The sequence below is a fragment of the Patagioenas fasciata genome, chromosome 2 (assembly GCF_037038585.1).
Source record: "Patagioenas fasciata isolate bPatFas1 chromosome 2, bPatFas1.hap1, whole genome shotgun sequence".
NCBI lineage: Eukaryota > Metazoa > Chordata > Aves > Columbiformes > Columbidae > Patagioenas > Patagioenas fasciata.
This window is the reverse complement of record NC_092521.1, coordinates 97,145,089-97,159,224: the sequence shown is the minus strand read 5'-3', so window position 1 is coordinate 97,159,224 and position 14,136 is coordinate 97,145,089. Positions and strand designations below refer to the sequence as shown.

The following is a 14,136-nucleotide window of genomic DNA, read 5'->3' as shown; positions in this document are numbered from 1 at the left end:
CAGCCCATGCAGGGACCTGAAGTAATTGGCAATGTTTGGGCTGTCCTAAAACTTGGTGGGGCCCTGAGTACTGACTGTGGGCATGAACAGATGACTCTAGATTCTGTGCTCAAGGAGAATGGGCATTTTGGAGTCCTTTGCACCTACATACAGGCTCTCCTACGTGAGTATTGCATCTTCAGAATGGCACTGGCAGAAACGTTTTCTGCATCCAGTGTTTTGCCTGACTGCACTTGTACTGCATTGTACTGTTTCTTGTATCTCTAATATTGAGGATCTAGATCCAGCTGAGCTGCTGTCAGCCCTGCCATGACTAGAGGAGGCCTTTGGGGGTCTTCTCAAAATCCAGACAAGGATCTTTCTCATGGGGTATTGTGTGAATTGGGGTTTCTGCCTAAATGCCAAACCCAAAAACACAGCTGTGTGTGTGCTGGGGTGAGGTGGGTGTGTGTTATGAGTATGTTGGCAAAAATTTTTATGAGTCACACTGTTTAACCTTTTCTGACTCAGTTAGCTTTTCATCTTTGTTGTGGTTTAACCCTGGAAGGCAGTGAAGCACCACACAGCTGCTTGTTTGCTTTCTCTGACCCCCAATGGGATGGGGGGAGAGGAAAGGAAGAGTAAAAGCAAGGAAACTTGTACATCAAGATTTAAATCGTTTAATAAGCAAAAGGTAAGTGGAAGAAGAGACAAAGCAAGCAAAAGTCATGCAAAGGCAATCACTCACCACCTCCCACAAGTAGACTGTTGCTCAGCCAGTTCGTGACCAAAAGATAGTTAATCCCCCTAAAATCCCCTCCTCTCCCTTTTTATTGCTGAGTGTGATGTTATATGGTACAGAATACCTCTTCGATCAGTTTGGGTTACCTGTCTGGTCATGTCCCCTCCTAACCTCTTGCAACGCCCCCAAACTATTCGCTGAGCGGGGGCAGAGTGAGAAACAGAGGCCCCCAATGCTGTGCAAGCGCTTTCAGCCACAGCTAAAATGTGTTATCAACCTTGTTTTGGTCACTAATCTAAAACACAGCACCATACAAAGTGCTATGAAGAAAATTCACTCTGTCCCAGCCAGATCTGATACAGTGTTATAAAACCGATGGGATTGATCACCTTTTTTCTAATGAGGAATAAGAAAATCTTCACCATCAGATGTAGTCCTGCAACTGGATCATTAATCATATGTTGTGACTTGAAGCTAGAATAATATTTTTTAAATGATTGCCCCAATTCAAATGAGCTTTTGGTACATCATGATTTCTAGCTAATGAGCACATGGCTAGCACACTAGCTGGAGTGCTGCTGTTGTTTAGCCATTAAATTATATTATTAATACTATTTTGTTACCACAGAAACAACAGAAGCACTGAGTTACAGTCTTTAAGGACTTGAAATACAACACCTGTTTGTGGGTTTTTTGAAAGTATTAGTAATCAATCATTCTGGCAGGACTACCAGCAGGATTATGTTGTACTCCTGCAATGTCCGCCAACCTGCCCACCTTGCTACGTGGGTTCTGATTTGGACAAGGGTCTAAAGTGTTTAGCCTGACACATCTCTCCTCAAGTGTGATGAGTGCTGCATTACCAACAAACAGAAACCCCCATCTTGTGGTGATCTGAAGAAGAACAAATACTGACTGAAGCAACATTAACATTGTTTGTGTATGCAAATAAGATTTTTGTGGATAAAATGATCTTGCACTCAGATTGCAGGGGTAGTATCTAAAGGGTTGGAGTAACTTTTTCAGCTGTCCAAATTAATCTCCTAACAACAAACTCAGAGATGTTTTGACTTGTCATTTGGAAACAATTAGTAGCACTGTGGAAGTAATGTGCATGTGATTTTATTTTTCTGCTTCAGCAGTTTCTTTTGTTTCACTGAGCTATGTTCAAAAATAAAATGTACCAAATGTTTAGTGTCAATGACTCAAAGAAAACACTCACTCTCTTCAAAAGAACGCCCAAGCAGCAAATGATGCTTAATTGCATTGCTCTTTTTGTTGCCCTCGGGACTGTTAGCCGCTGGGATACGTACAGAGGTTGCCAGGAAAGGACAGGTTAGTGCTGCTGGATGGGTACAGCACACAGTATGCTGCCAGCCTCTGTTACAGAGGTGTCATAGGAAAAAGAAACAAAGAAAGTGTAAGATTTATTTCCCTCCCCCCCACCAAAGTCCTTCATTTTCTCTGTATGGCGATAACTTCTCAGTAGGGGGTGGATTTATTAATGTCACTTCCCTAGAGCCCTGTAGATAAATAATATCTGCCAGTAGAAACAAGGCATAATCAAAAAAAAAATACTTCCTTTATTCTTTGAAGTTCCTGAAGGAGCTCCTGAAGAAGCACCTCTCCCCACTTTCCCTGTCCTTGCACCCAAGCTGTGGCCTTTTCTATCTCTTATTTCCATTGAGTGGCAACTGTGCTCTACCCCCACCAGGATGTATTTCTTTCCATTAGAGGGTCTCAATGGCCCGACATAGTCAACTTGCCACATGCTCCAGAGAGTCTTGCCCTGCCTGATATGTAGGACCGGGGCCTGATTTGTGTGATCAGCTTTAAGTCTGATCCGACATTGTGGACAGGCTGTAAGAATTGCTTCACATGTTCCCACGGACACTGGCCAACCCCGGGATCGGCATTCGTAATAAAGATCTGCTTTTCCAGAATGGCCTTGCTTAAGGTGTAACCATTCAGCTAACTGTGCCCACTCCTCTGGTATGCTTTCAGCTAGCCTGATCTGGGCTAGAAAGTCAGCTTGTTGATTCCATTTGGCAGTGGGGGTTCCATCCTTTGCATGTCCTTTTACCCAGCCCACACTCAAAGGTCGTGACGTGCCTATCTCTAATAGTCTTTGCCAATCTTCAGCTCTCCACACTCTGGTGCAATTTACTTCCCACTGGTTGGATTCCCATTGGCATATCCATTCAGTGGCACCCTTATAGGTTGCATAGGAATCAGTGTAAATCGTGAAGGCTCCTCCTTCTGCTGCTAATAAGAGAGCACGCAGTTCTCCTACTTGAGCACTACCTTCCCCCTCCTCTGTTATTCTTTTTCCAGTAGCAATCTCCAATGCTGCTGCCTTGTACTGCCAGTTTGTCCCTACCCGATGGGCTGATGCATCAGTGAACCAGACTCCTTGTGTGTCTGAGTCCTGAGTTAGCTTAGGTGCTTCTTTTATTGGAGAGGGTTTAGAAGGCAGGCTCAACAGGACCTGATCAGCGTTCACAGGTTGTTGAAGTTTTGAAACTTTTACAGAACCCTCCTTTAGTAGTAACAATTGGCTAACTCCCTCTAAATAGGCGTACCATTTTCGTACCGTTGCGTTCTGTGCCACCCCCTCGGGGGGGTAACCCTTTAAGGATTGAATTCAACAGAGGGAAGGGGCCTTGTACAATAACTTTCTGTGATGTACACAGTTTCTCTGCCTCCTTAACTGCTCAGGTAAGTGAGAGAAGCCCCTTTTCCCACTCCGAATATCGTTGTTCAGCTCTCTTAAATGCGGTGGAAGAGAACAACAAAGGTCTACCTGGCCCTATTGGCCCCCTCTGGAATATAGCAAAATAGGAGGCATGTTCTGCAAACCCCCATTCCACTCTTAATGGGTCTTGTGGATGTAGCGGGCCAAATTTCTGATAGGCTTTAAGTTCATCTTTTAGAACATTAAGGGCCTCTGTATGTTGTAGAGTCCAATTCCATTTCTTGTTTTTTCGGAGTAGGTCATATAGGGGACGGGCAATCACTGAGAATCCTGGGATATGTTTTCTCCAGTACCCTAATGTACCCAACAGGCATTGCAAGTCTGCTTTGCTGTTTGGGGTGTGCCCCTTGTCTATGGTAGCCAGAACATCATCAGGCACTGCTATGGCTCCCCCTGTCCACCAAGCCCCTAGGAATTTAACTTCCTGGCTGGGACCCTGGCACTTGGACGGTGGAATATCTAATCCGTTCTGTGTTAATAAATTCCAAAGAGTTTCTGCTACTTGCCCCACCTGTTCCTTATTGTCTCCGCCCACTAAGATGTTGTCTAAATATTGATATATGCAAATGCCTGACAGTACCTGTACAGTGTCAATGACTGCAGCAAGGGCATTGTGGGCAATAGTAGGAGAGTGTTTGTACCCCTGAGTAAGCTGATGAAAAGTGTATTGCTTCCCTTCCCAGGTAAAAGCAAATTGTGCCTTGTCTTCTTCCCTTAGGGGAATCATGAAGAACATATCTTTAACATCTAAAGCAGCCATCCGTGGGTGGGCTGCTGCTTGTATTACAGTCACCACGAGGCTATGTTTGGGACGGCAGCTGTTAGTGGTGCGGTGTTATTATTCAATTTTCGATAATCAATAGCTAGGCGCCAACAAAAGAAGCTGTTACCCTCAAGTAATAGAGAGGGAGATGTGCCTACTCCTTCCATATTGAAGGAGGGGGGGGGAGAGAGTGGGGGGGAAGGGTTGCATCCTGCCACAGATACTGAGGCTAGCAGCAAAGCACAAAAAAGGAGGATGCCTATGAACAAATATTTGTACAGGGGACCTCCTGTTTTCTGTATTTTTGTGTTGCATTGACTGTATGAAGGGCTGGAGAGCCATTAGCAGGGTCTTCTGAGATTGCTTTTCCTTCCTATAGTGTCTGGCAGGTGGTGAGAGTGTGGCAGGTCATTATATGCTCTGGTTATTTTCTCCTGCTGTACTGAATCTTTAAGGTTATTGCTAAATCTTAGCAGTATCCTTTACTCAAGGCTCACTTTTTCACTCCAATCTTGCATGCTTTTCTGTTGTTGCTACTGTCTTCTATAAAAGTCTAAGATGAATCTTGTTCAAAATGTTACCTTAACTGCCTTTCTTGGCAGACTTTAATCAGTAACACAGTTTTATGAGTACTTCAAATCTTAAATACGGAATTCTATTCTGTATATCACTGAGACATCAGAAAGAGTATTAGGCAGGCTGAAAAATAAACCTCTGAACAATTATGTCAAACAGCTATGTATATAGAAGATTGAAGTAAATGTTAGCTGCGAAAGAAGACATGCAAACTTGACAGTGAATGAGCCTGTAATTCATTCTGTCCTATCCTGGCACATAGAAATAAAGAGAAATTGTAGAAGACCCTTGCTGCATGAGACATGTTTTCAGAGGGCCTGAGTGTGGGAGGAGAGGCCACATCTCAGTCATGACCTGGAAAAACGGATTATGTTTTAGGGAATACAAAATGCTAGAGGTTTTTCTTCAGTCAACCACTTTCTTCTTCTTGTTGCTTGACAATAGGACTTCTGAGTCCCTGATGTTGCTTCCCCATCAAATAGCAGCTATAAGAGATTTGAGGTTGGTTTTGGCCAGTGCGTACCTGGTACTCTATGCATAGGAATAACTAAGTTTTGAATTGAATGAAAGTGCCCCTACTCTTTTTCTTAAGAAATTATTTTTTATTCCCCATTGAGCTTTGCTGTACTATTTCTATGCTCTATCACTGATAACAATGCTGAGTGATAAAATGCTTCTTGCCTTTGACGTCAGGTCTAATAACACTAATTTTCAAACCAGTCTGAACTCTTTTGTGGAAGAAGATAGGAAAATGATAGGGCGATCATTAGTTTCTTTTTTCCTCTAATCTGGTATAATGTGTCTTATTATGGTCTTTAATAACTGTAACCACAGCAACAAATAGTGATGGATATAATGCATTAGGGTCTCTCCTCTCAGTAATCATATTCTGCTTCCAGATGCCTTTCAGGCCACAAAGTAAATTAACATTCAACAGCAACACATCGAGATGCTGCAGAAATTCCCTCTTCCTTTTCAGAGAGGTGATCCAGGTTGTTAGGGACCTTTGAGTAGTAGCTGACTTTTCCAAAGACCAACAGTATTCCAACTTGACAGTTACTGAGCAGGCTGCTGTGTAAAGATTAATGAAGTTGCCTGCCCAGATTAGTTGGAGGGGCTATACAGGAATCAGCTTGTGGAATAAAATTCAATATATACCAGCAGAAGAATGAGAGAGTGGCTTAAGGGGGCAGGTTGTATTGGAGCTTTGGTTGTAGGGCACTCTCTGTTGTGGGGTGGAGTTTTTCTTAAACTGAAAGTCTTTCAAAGCCAAAATGTTTATATTGGTTATGGTTGTTGGTGTTTTGCATCGCAAACCCTGGCACAGGAACTAAACAGCATGGAGTGACATGCAGTGTTTTTGGAGAGTATTTATGGTCCAGGTGGGGATATAACAGTAATGTGTCCTGTAATCAGAGGGTGGTATCCTGGTGCAAGAGGTCTTGGGTGAATGTCAAAGCAAGAGTGATTACAGAGGAAATGAATACATCTGGTTGTCCTCCCCAGCATCTTGTGGAAAAGACTGAAAACAGCAGCAGAAGTGATGTACTGAATGCAATGGAGAAGAGCTGTACCTTATATGTAATTAATCTTTATTTGAAGGGTTGTTAAAATGGAATCATAGAATCATTTCAGTTGTAAGAAAACCTCAGGATCATCGAGTCCAACCATAACCTAACTCTAGCACTAAACCGTGTCCCTAAGAACCTCCTTTTGACCTCCCCGAAATGAGGAAGGTAATATGTGTGTCCAGTTAAATTTCACATTTGCTGTGTACATAAGCAGGTTTAGAAATGTGAATTTTTGCCCAGCTACAGGATGTCCTGAGATCAGTATGAGAACAAGTGAGATAAATTGCGTCCAAGGAGTGTCTGCATCTTCCTAAAGAAGTTGAAAAAAAATGTCAGCTTTACATGCCTAAAGTCAGAAGAGATCTGAGTCCTATGGGAAGATTTTTGTAAAACATTCAAGAGGAAGAAACAGAAGAGTGCTTAAACTGTTCGATTGAGTTACTTACTAAAATTGCGTGTGTGTGTGTGTTGTTAAATCTCTTGGGCATTTTAGAAAATAATACCCTTCTCAAAAGAAACTGAGCAAAATATGCTTCCAGATAGTGATTCCACATAATATTTCTAAGAAGAAACAGAATTTTCTTCATTTTTTTAAAGAAATTTGCCTATGGCCTATTTACTACTCTCTTGTTACTAAAATGATTTTTTCTGAACAGTTCACAAATATGTAAATTCTATAGTTATGAAATACATAAAAAATAAACGGTGATCACAGATATATTGCATTCTAGTCCCCGCCAAGGTCCATCAGGTCAGGGGCATTTGAGCACTCTCGGGAGCCCAGGAGATGACTCCAGCTCAAGGGAGGACAGGATAGGATAGATAGGATAGGATAGGATAGGATAGGATAGGATAGGATAGGATAGGATAGGATAGGATAGGATAGGATAGGATAGGGCTTGGGCAGGTCCTGGGAGGCGTGAGCAGCCTGTGGGACAAGGAGCCAGGTCTGGCTCACATGCTCAGGGAACAGCCGATCACCAGCACTGGGGTCAGGAAGGAATTTTTTCCCCCGGGGCAGATCGGCACTGGTCCCCGGGGGTTTTTTGCCTTCCTCTGCAGCATTGAGCATGACCACTTTGCAGAGCTCCTCTGGGCCCTTTTGGCTCGGATCCTGCCTGCTGCTCAAGCACCAGGAAGATGGCCTCTCGTGCCCTGCAGCTGGGGGGAGGAAGGCTTTTTTTTTCCCCCAGGTGGGACGGCAAGCGTCTCCGGGGGTTTTTTGCCTTCCTCTGCAGCGCTGAGCACGGCCCCTTGCCACGGCTTCTTTGGGCCATTTGGGCTGGGTGCCTGCTGCTCCACGAGCTGGCCCTAAACTTAGCTAGAACAGCCTGCCCAAACCAGCATAGAACAGCTCACCTAAACCAACCTTAAAGAAGCTAAACCAATCTGCCTTAAAAAACTTCCATCAGCCACCAACAACCTAAACGGAACCTTAAACAATCTACAACAAATTACCTAAACCAAACAAAATAAACCAACCTAAACAATCCTAAAACAAACCTATCTAAACCAAATGATCTAAAAAAATCCTACCTAAACCAATCTAAAACTACATAAACCGGCATTTCTCAACCAACCTTAAGCAACCTAGAACCAAACAAGCTAAACAAACTGAAACCAACCAATCTTAACCTAAAATAACCATTAAACAATCTCAAACAACTTAAAACCAATCTAATAAAGGATAAAACCACCTAAAGCGACCGATCTAAACCAACCTCAAAAATAGGAAACCAAATGACATAACCACACCAAAATGACCTAAAGCAAACAACCCAAAGCTAAATAGAACCACTGAAACCAGCCTACGACGACCAAGCTAAAAACCAATCTAGATCAACTCAACTTCAACAACAAAGCTAAAACACCCTAAAAAACCTCAACAACAAAAACCCAACCACCAGCCACCCTGCCCCAGGCAGTGTCTCACTTGGATGTGCCTGCAGTCTTGGAAGCCTGACTACCCCAGGTTCTCCTCCTAACGGACCCTGAGCTTGTTTGGAGGTCCTCAAGCACGGCGCAGCTACCGTATACCCTTGACCTAGCTATGGTTCGCCTCTAGCCGGGAACGTCGTCCTCTTTGAGCAAGGCAGGGAAACACGTGGAGCAGGGAAGGAGGAAGGGGACGTCTGCCGAGACAGCAGAAACAGCCCAATCGAGCCTGGTGATTAGTGGGGGGACACGTGTCCCAGCGAGATTGCACTCACATCCAAAGCATCCAGACACAACCGAAAACCAACTAAACACAATGTACATCTAACCAAACCACCTAAAGCACCCTCAACAACCAATCTAAGCCACCCCAGCCTGAAGGAACCCATCTGCAAAACATGCACCGTGCATAACACTGCCCTAAACAACCTACCAGGAAATAACTAAACCAACCTAAACCAAACAACCTGAACCAACCTTAACAGAAACCCTTCAAGCGACCTAAACAATGTAAACCAAACCTGCCTAAACCAACCTACCTAAAAACACAGACACCCACCAACCCACCTAAGCTGCTTACTGAAAAGAAACAACCTCAAATAACCAACCAACCAACCAACCAACCCACCCACCCACCCCCAACTTAAAATCATCTAAACAAACCTCAACCAAACTACAGAAAACAGCCTCAATGAAAACAGCTTCAGATACGCCACCTACAGCAACCGACGGAAGACAACTTCAACCAAAAATCACCTGCATCAAGCAACCTGAACCCACCAGCCTTCAACAACCAGCCTCTCACAACCACCCTCAAAGAACCTGCCTCAAACCAACCTCAAACGACCGCAACAAACTGAACCGAGCTACTAAAACCAGAAACCTAAACCAAACTAACACAGCCAGTGCTAAAGAATCCTCAGAAAACAGCACCAACCAAAGAACCCAGCAAAACCGAGAAAAAGAAACCTCCTCAGCTAAACCACACAGAGCAGCGCTAAGAACATCACATCAAACAACCTGAACCCGCCCACCTAAACTAACCAACCCAAACCAAGCTAAACCATCAAACCTGAAACAAGCAGCTAAGACCGCCAACCTAAACCAAACTTAACAAACCTTAACCTAAAACAACCAGCCTTCAGTGACCTACGAACACACAACCTACCAACAACGTAATACAGCGTCAAACAACCACCTTCGAACAACCAGTCTCAAAAAGCCTACCAAAACCAACTCAGAGAAACTGACCTACACCAACCAAACTAAACAAACTTAAAAAACCCCAACAAAACCAGAACAACAGCAACAAGAGAAACAACACCACCAACCACCAAAACAAAAAAACAAACAAGGTAGAAAGAAACAGGCAAAACCCAAACAAGTTACAGACAAAGAAGGCAGATGCAGGGAACAGGATGCAGAGGTGTTGCATGGGGACCCAGTGCTTTGGAACAGCCACTGGTGTCCTGTCAGGAACAGGAAGCAACATCCGCAGCTGCCACTCGGCACCTCTCCCTGCGGGCAACACCAGCGCCTGGCCGGGACCAGAGCGCTTCTCGTGCATCCCTGCCCAAGAAGCACAGCAGCAAAACAAGCTGTGGAAGGCAAAACACCTGCTTGTCATCGCTACATGTGATGCTTTGGAAAAGATCCCACAGTACCACATACCTCTTCTTTTGTGCGTGGTCAGTCCCGCGCCTCATTCTCAAGGTTCTCCCTCTTCAGGAACCAGGGAAAGCTTGGCCTCTATTCCTGCTGCTGCTCTCTGCAGCTCTGGGACTTGCCTTTGCCAGCCTGCAAGGGCTGTTTGTTCAAGCTAAAGTGAAGAACGCAGCAGCCTGCTCCTGGCTACACGTGGGCTTGCGTTAAGGATTGTGAGCACTGGCTCTGAAACAGAGTGAGAAACAGAAATGACATGAAATAACATCAAAGGAAGTACATTAAAAAATAAAATCAACCAGAATAAAATAGAAACACTTGTATCCATTGCGTTTTGTGTCCTGGGAAGTGGTTTTTAGGGAAGAGTGAAGGAAGGGAGAGGGAAGGGGGAAGGGAAGGGAAGGGAAAAGAAGGCAGAGGAGAAAAGCAAGCCCTGACAGAGCCCTGAGGGCTCCATACCTGAAAGAAATTGTGCTGTTTTCACCGAAAGCAAACTGATTTTCTTCAGGCAGTTAGAAACCTTTCTTTTTCACAGCTCGCACGCTCATTATTTGGAATTAGTTTGAGAACAAGAGCTAACACCCCAGCACAGAACTAATGCTTGTAATTGCTCTGGTCTGAGAGCCAAGGACATTCTGACTGCTCTGCCCAGGGATGGGACCTGTCGAGGAAGGGGGGCAGAGATGGGACAGAGCTTGACTGACATCCAGGCTGATCAAGAAGAGTATTTCATCCCATTAGCATCACGGTCATTATTATAGGAGGGAGAGGATCTTTCTCACTCTCTCAGGCGTGCAGTGGAATCTTGATCAACTGGCCACATGGGTCAGGAAAGCTACCTGGCAAGCAAAAAGATCCATTGCACTCTTCTGCTCAGCACATCAAGATTTGCCCTCTGAGTCGCGGCAATTTCTTGAATATCACCAAGAATCAAAACAGGTTTCAAAGAGCAACATGGCATGACCAAATAATAAATACTTCTCTTTAAGTCCACTCATTTGTTTAATCTTTGCCTAGACCTTCAGGAAATGGAAAACCAAACTCACTACGGAGAAGTTCAACACAACAACCCACGCCAAATCAAGGCTACCAGGTAGGAACCCGATGACAAGGATCGGTCACGCAACTGCTACTCTATGACAGGGCTGCCCCGAACAGATCACCCCCAAGGATTCAGTCCAAGGCAGAAACTACTCAGCTGGCAAACATTCCAAAAAAACAAGCACGTTTTGCTTCCACACCTTACAGCAAGTTTTCCCTCAGGAAACACAAAATGAAAGAGCAACAACAAGCAGAAATAATACTCACAAGCCTGTAACCTCTTCGACGGGATTTTCCCGCACCGGCCGACACCGCCGGACCCGGCGGGCACAGCCGCTCCCCCCGCTCCAGCTGCCCGCCAAGCGGCGGCGCCGAGCGCGCCATCCACGCCTGCCGCAAGCGGCCTCGCCCTCTCCGCCCGCCCGCCCGCCCGCCGGGCCCAGGCCGGGCCCCAGCGCAGCCCCGCCCGGGCACCGGGAGAGCGCGGAAGCGTCGCGGCGCCGCTTACCGAGCGGCAGCAGCAGCTGAGAGGGGCTGTCGCTCGCCTTGGCCGCCATGCTGGACACAGACCCGAGCAATCGCTACCGCCTCCCGCAAAGACCGAGCCAGCAGCCCCGACGAGCGGATGGCAGAGCCGTCGCTCCTCGGCCCCGCCCCGTGTGCCGGTAAACGCGGGAACGAGCACTGTCTCTTCAAACACCTTTTGCATTCTTCATCCTACAGCACTAAAGAAACAGCAGAATCCCTTAGCACAGGATAATTGTGCAACACAAGTGCCAGGTTTGTCGTGCTGGTAAAAGATATTGTCAAAAGATGTGCGGCTGTCGGTCTTTCCTCAAGACAAAAGGCAAACGAGCTGGTTCCATCCGAGGCGAGGCGAGGCAAACCAAATGCAAGCACTGACAGCACTGCAGAGCAAAATGGCCCCGCGACGGGGCCCTCGTGGCCCTGCGGGCCGCCATGCCGGCCACCGCAGCGTTCGCTGGGGACGCCGCGAGCCTCTGTTGTGGCAGTTGGAGCACAGCCGTGCCAGCCGCGCCAGCGCTCGGAGAGAAGAGGCCGCAGCGAGCAGAAGACAGAAGAGGAGGCTCACGGACCCCCCGGCCCATGGCTCCGCCGCCCAAGAAACGGCGGCAGCCTGTCGCGAGCACCAGCACCGCCCACAGGCGAGAGGAGGAGCCGATGGAGGTTGACCCACCCCGGGAGGAGGAGGAGCAGCCCATGGACATCGACCCGCCTCGGGAGGAGGCGGAGCCGATGGACGTGGACCCGCCTCAGGCAGGGCTGCTGGGGCACAAGAGCAGCATGGGCGGGCAGCCCCCGGCGCCGTGGTGCCCGAAGCGCCGCAGGACGGCCGGGGGCTCTCCCAGAGCCCCCAAGCAGGCGCCTGGGCACAAGCGGCGCCGCCCCCGCAGCCGCCACTAGCCGCCTCCGGGGCATGGGACGGGATGGGATGGGCCGGGCCGGAGCAGCAGCCGCTCTGGAGCCGCAGGTGAGCCCGGCTTCCCAGCCCGCATCCCCGGCCCTCATGCCGGGGCATCTCCTCTGCCCTGGGGCCTGGGGAAGAGGCGAGGAGAGTCGCTGCCATCTTCTGGTCGGCAGCCCCAGAGCACCGGGAGGAGTCCTCAGGAGCCACCACAGGCGGCCAGGACACCCAAGGGCAGCGCTGGAGCTGGAGCTTGCCTTCAAGGGAAAAGGTTTGCACATTGCACAAATAAGTCAGACTTTTTCTCCTTCTCCCTGTAGACGTGTATACAGACTCTAGAGTTAATAGAAATGTGTAGATATAGAAAATAAAAAGCAGATGTGTGCGTGCGTGTGTGTGTGTGTGTGTGCACAGAAGCCCACTGGAGACCGCCAGAGACCGTCGGGGACCAAAGGACGCCGCTGGAGGACGTCGGAGACCAAAGGACAGCGTGGGATCTGCACCTTGCCTTCAAAAGAGGAAAAGTTTGGAGACAAAACCTTACGAGGTATGCTTTGTATTCAGAGCCTGGTCTTTTGGAACCCTTCTCTTACTCCTCTGATTGGGTGAGATTCAAGGGTCTCGTTTACTCATGTGTTCTCTGCTCCTCCTCTCCTTCCCCTCTTGCTGTTTTCCTCCGTCATCTCTGTTGTGTCCTCTTGTTACGTGCAGTAAGTTTCATCTCTGGCATTTTGTTTTCTCTGCCCAGGTTTGCTCATGAATTCTTGACAGGACACTTGGAAGCAGGATTTTCCAAAGCGTTCTTGCCCCCAAGGTCCGTCAGGTGAGAGGCCTTTGGGCACTCTCCCAAGTCCAGGAGATGGCTCCAGTGCAAGGTAGGACAGGCTAGGCTAGGCTAGGATAGGCTAGGGCTTGGGCAGGTCCTGGGAGGCGTGAGCAGCCTGTGGGACAAGGAGCCAGGTCTGGCTCACATGCTCAGGGAACAGCCGATCGCCAGCACTGGGGTCAGGAAGGAATTTTTTCCCCCGGGGCAGATTGGCACTGGTCCCCGGGGGTTTTTTGCCTTCCTCTGCAGCATTGAGCATGACCACTTTGCAGAGCTCCTCTGGGCCCTTTTGGCTCGGATCCTGCCTGCTGCTCAAGCACCAGGAAGATGGCCTCTCGTGCCCTGCAGCTGGGGGGAGGAAGGCTTTTTTTTTCCCCCAGGTGGGACAGCAAGCGTCTCCGGGGGTTTTTTGCCTTCCTCTGCAGCGCTGAGCACGGCCCCTTGCCACGGCTTCTGTGGGCCATTTGGGCTGGGTGCCTGCTGCTCCACGAGCTGGCCCTAAACTTAGCTAGAACAGCACACCCAAACCAGCATAGAACAACTCACCTAACCCAACCTACACCAACAGCAAGCAACTAACCAACCTTCAAGAACCTAAAATAAAATAAAAATAAACACTTTGTATCCATTGTGTTTTGTGTCCTTGAAAGTGTTTTTTAGGGAAAAGAGGAGGGAGGGGGGAGAGAGAGGGAGGGAGGGAGGGGGAGTGAGGAGAGAGGGATAGGACGGGGAGGGGGGACAGAGCGGGGAGCGCGGGAGAGAGAGGGGAAGGGGGTGGGGGGAAGAGGGGGGGAGAAGGGGTGAGAGACAGGGGAGGGGGGGGAGGGGAGATGATAGAGGGAACTACCATTTTAAGGGTT

The 14,136-nt window shown here is 47.8% G+C and overlaps 1 long non-coding RNA gene across 1 annotated transcript in view; it reads right to left on the bottom strand.

Moving 5' to 3' along the window:
- LOC139827218 (uncharacterized) overlaps nucleotides 1–11,422 on the bottom strand; it is a 376,663-nt gene extending 365,241 nt beyond the window's left edge. The window contains exon 1 of the long non-coding RNA XR_011737564.1: nucleotides 9,993–11,422. This is a non-coding gene — a long non-coding RNA (uncharacterized lncRNA). The remainder of the gene's footprint in view (nucleotides 1–9,992) is intronic.
- Between the last annotated feature and the right edge of the window lie 2,714 nt (nucleotides 11,423–14,136).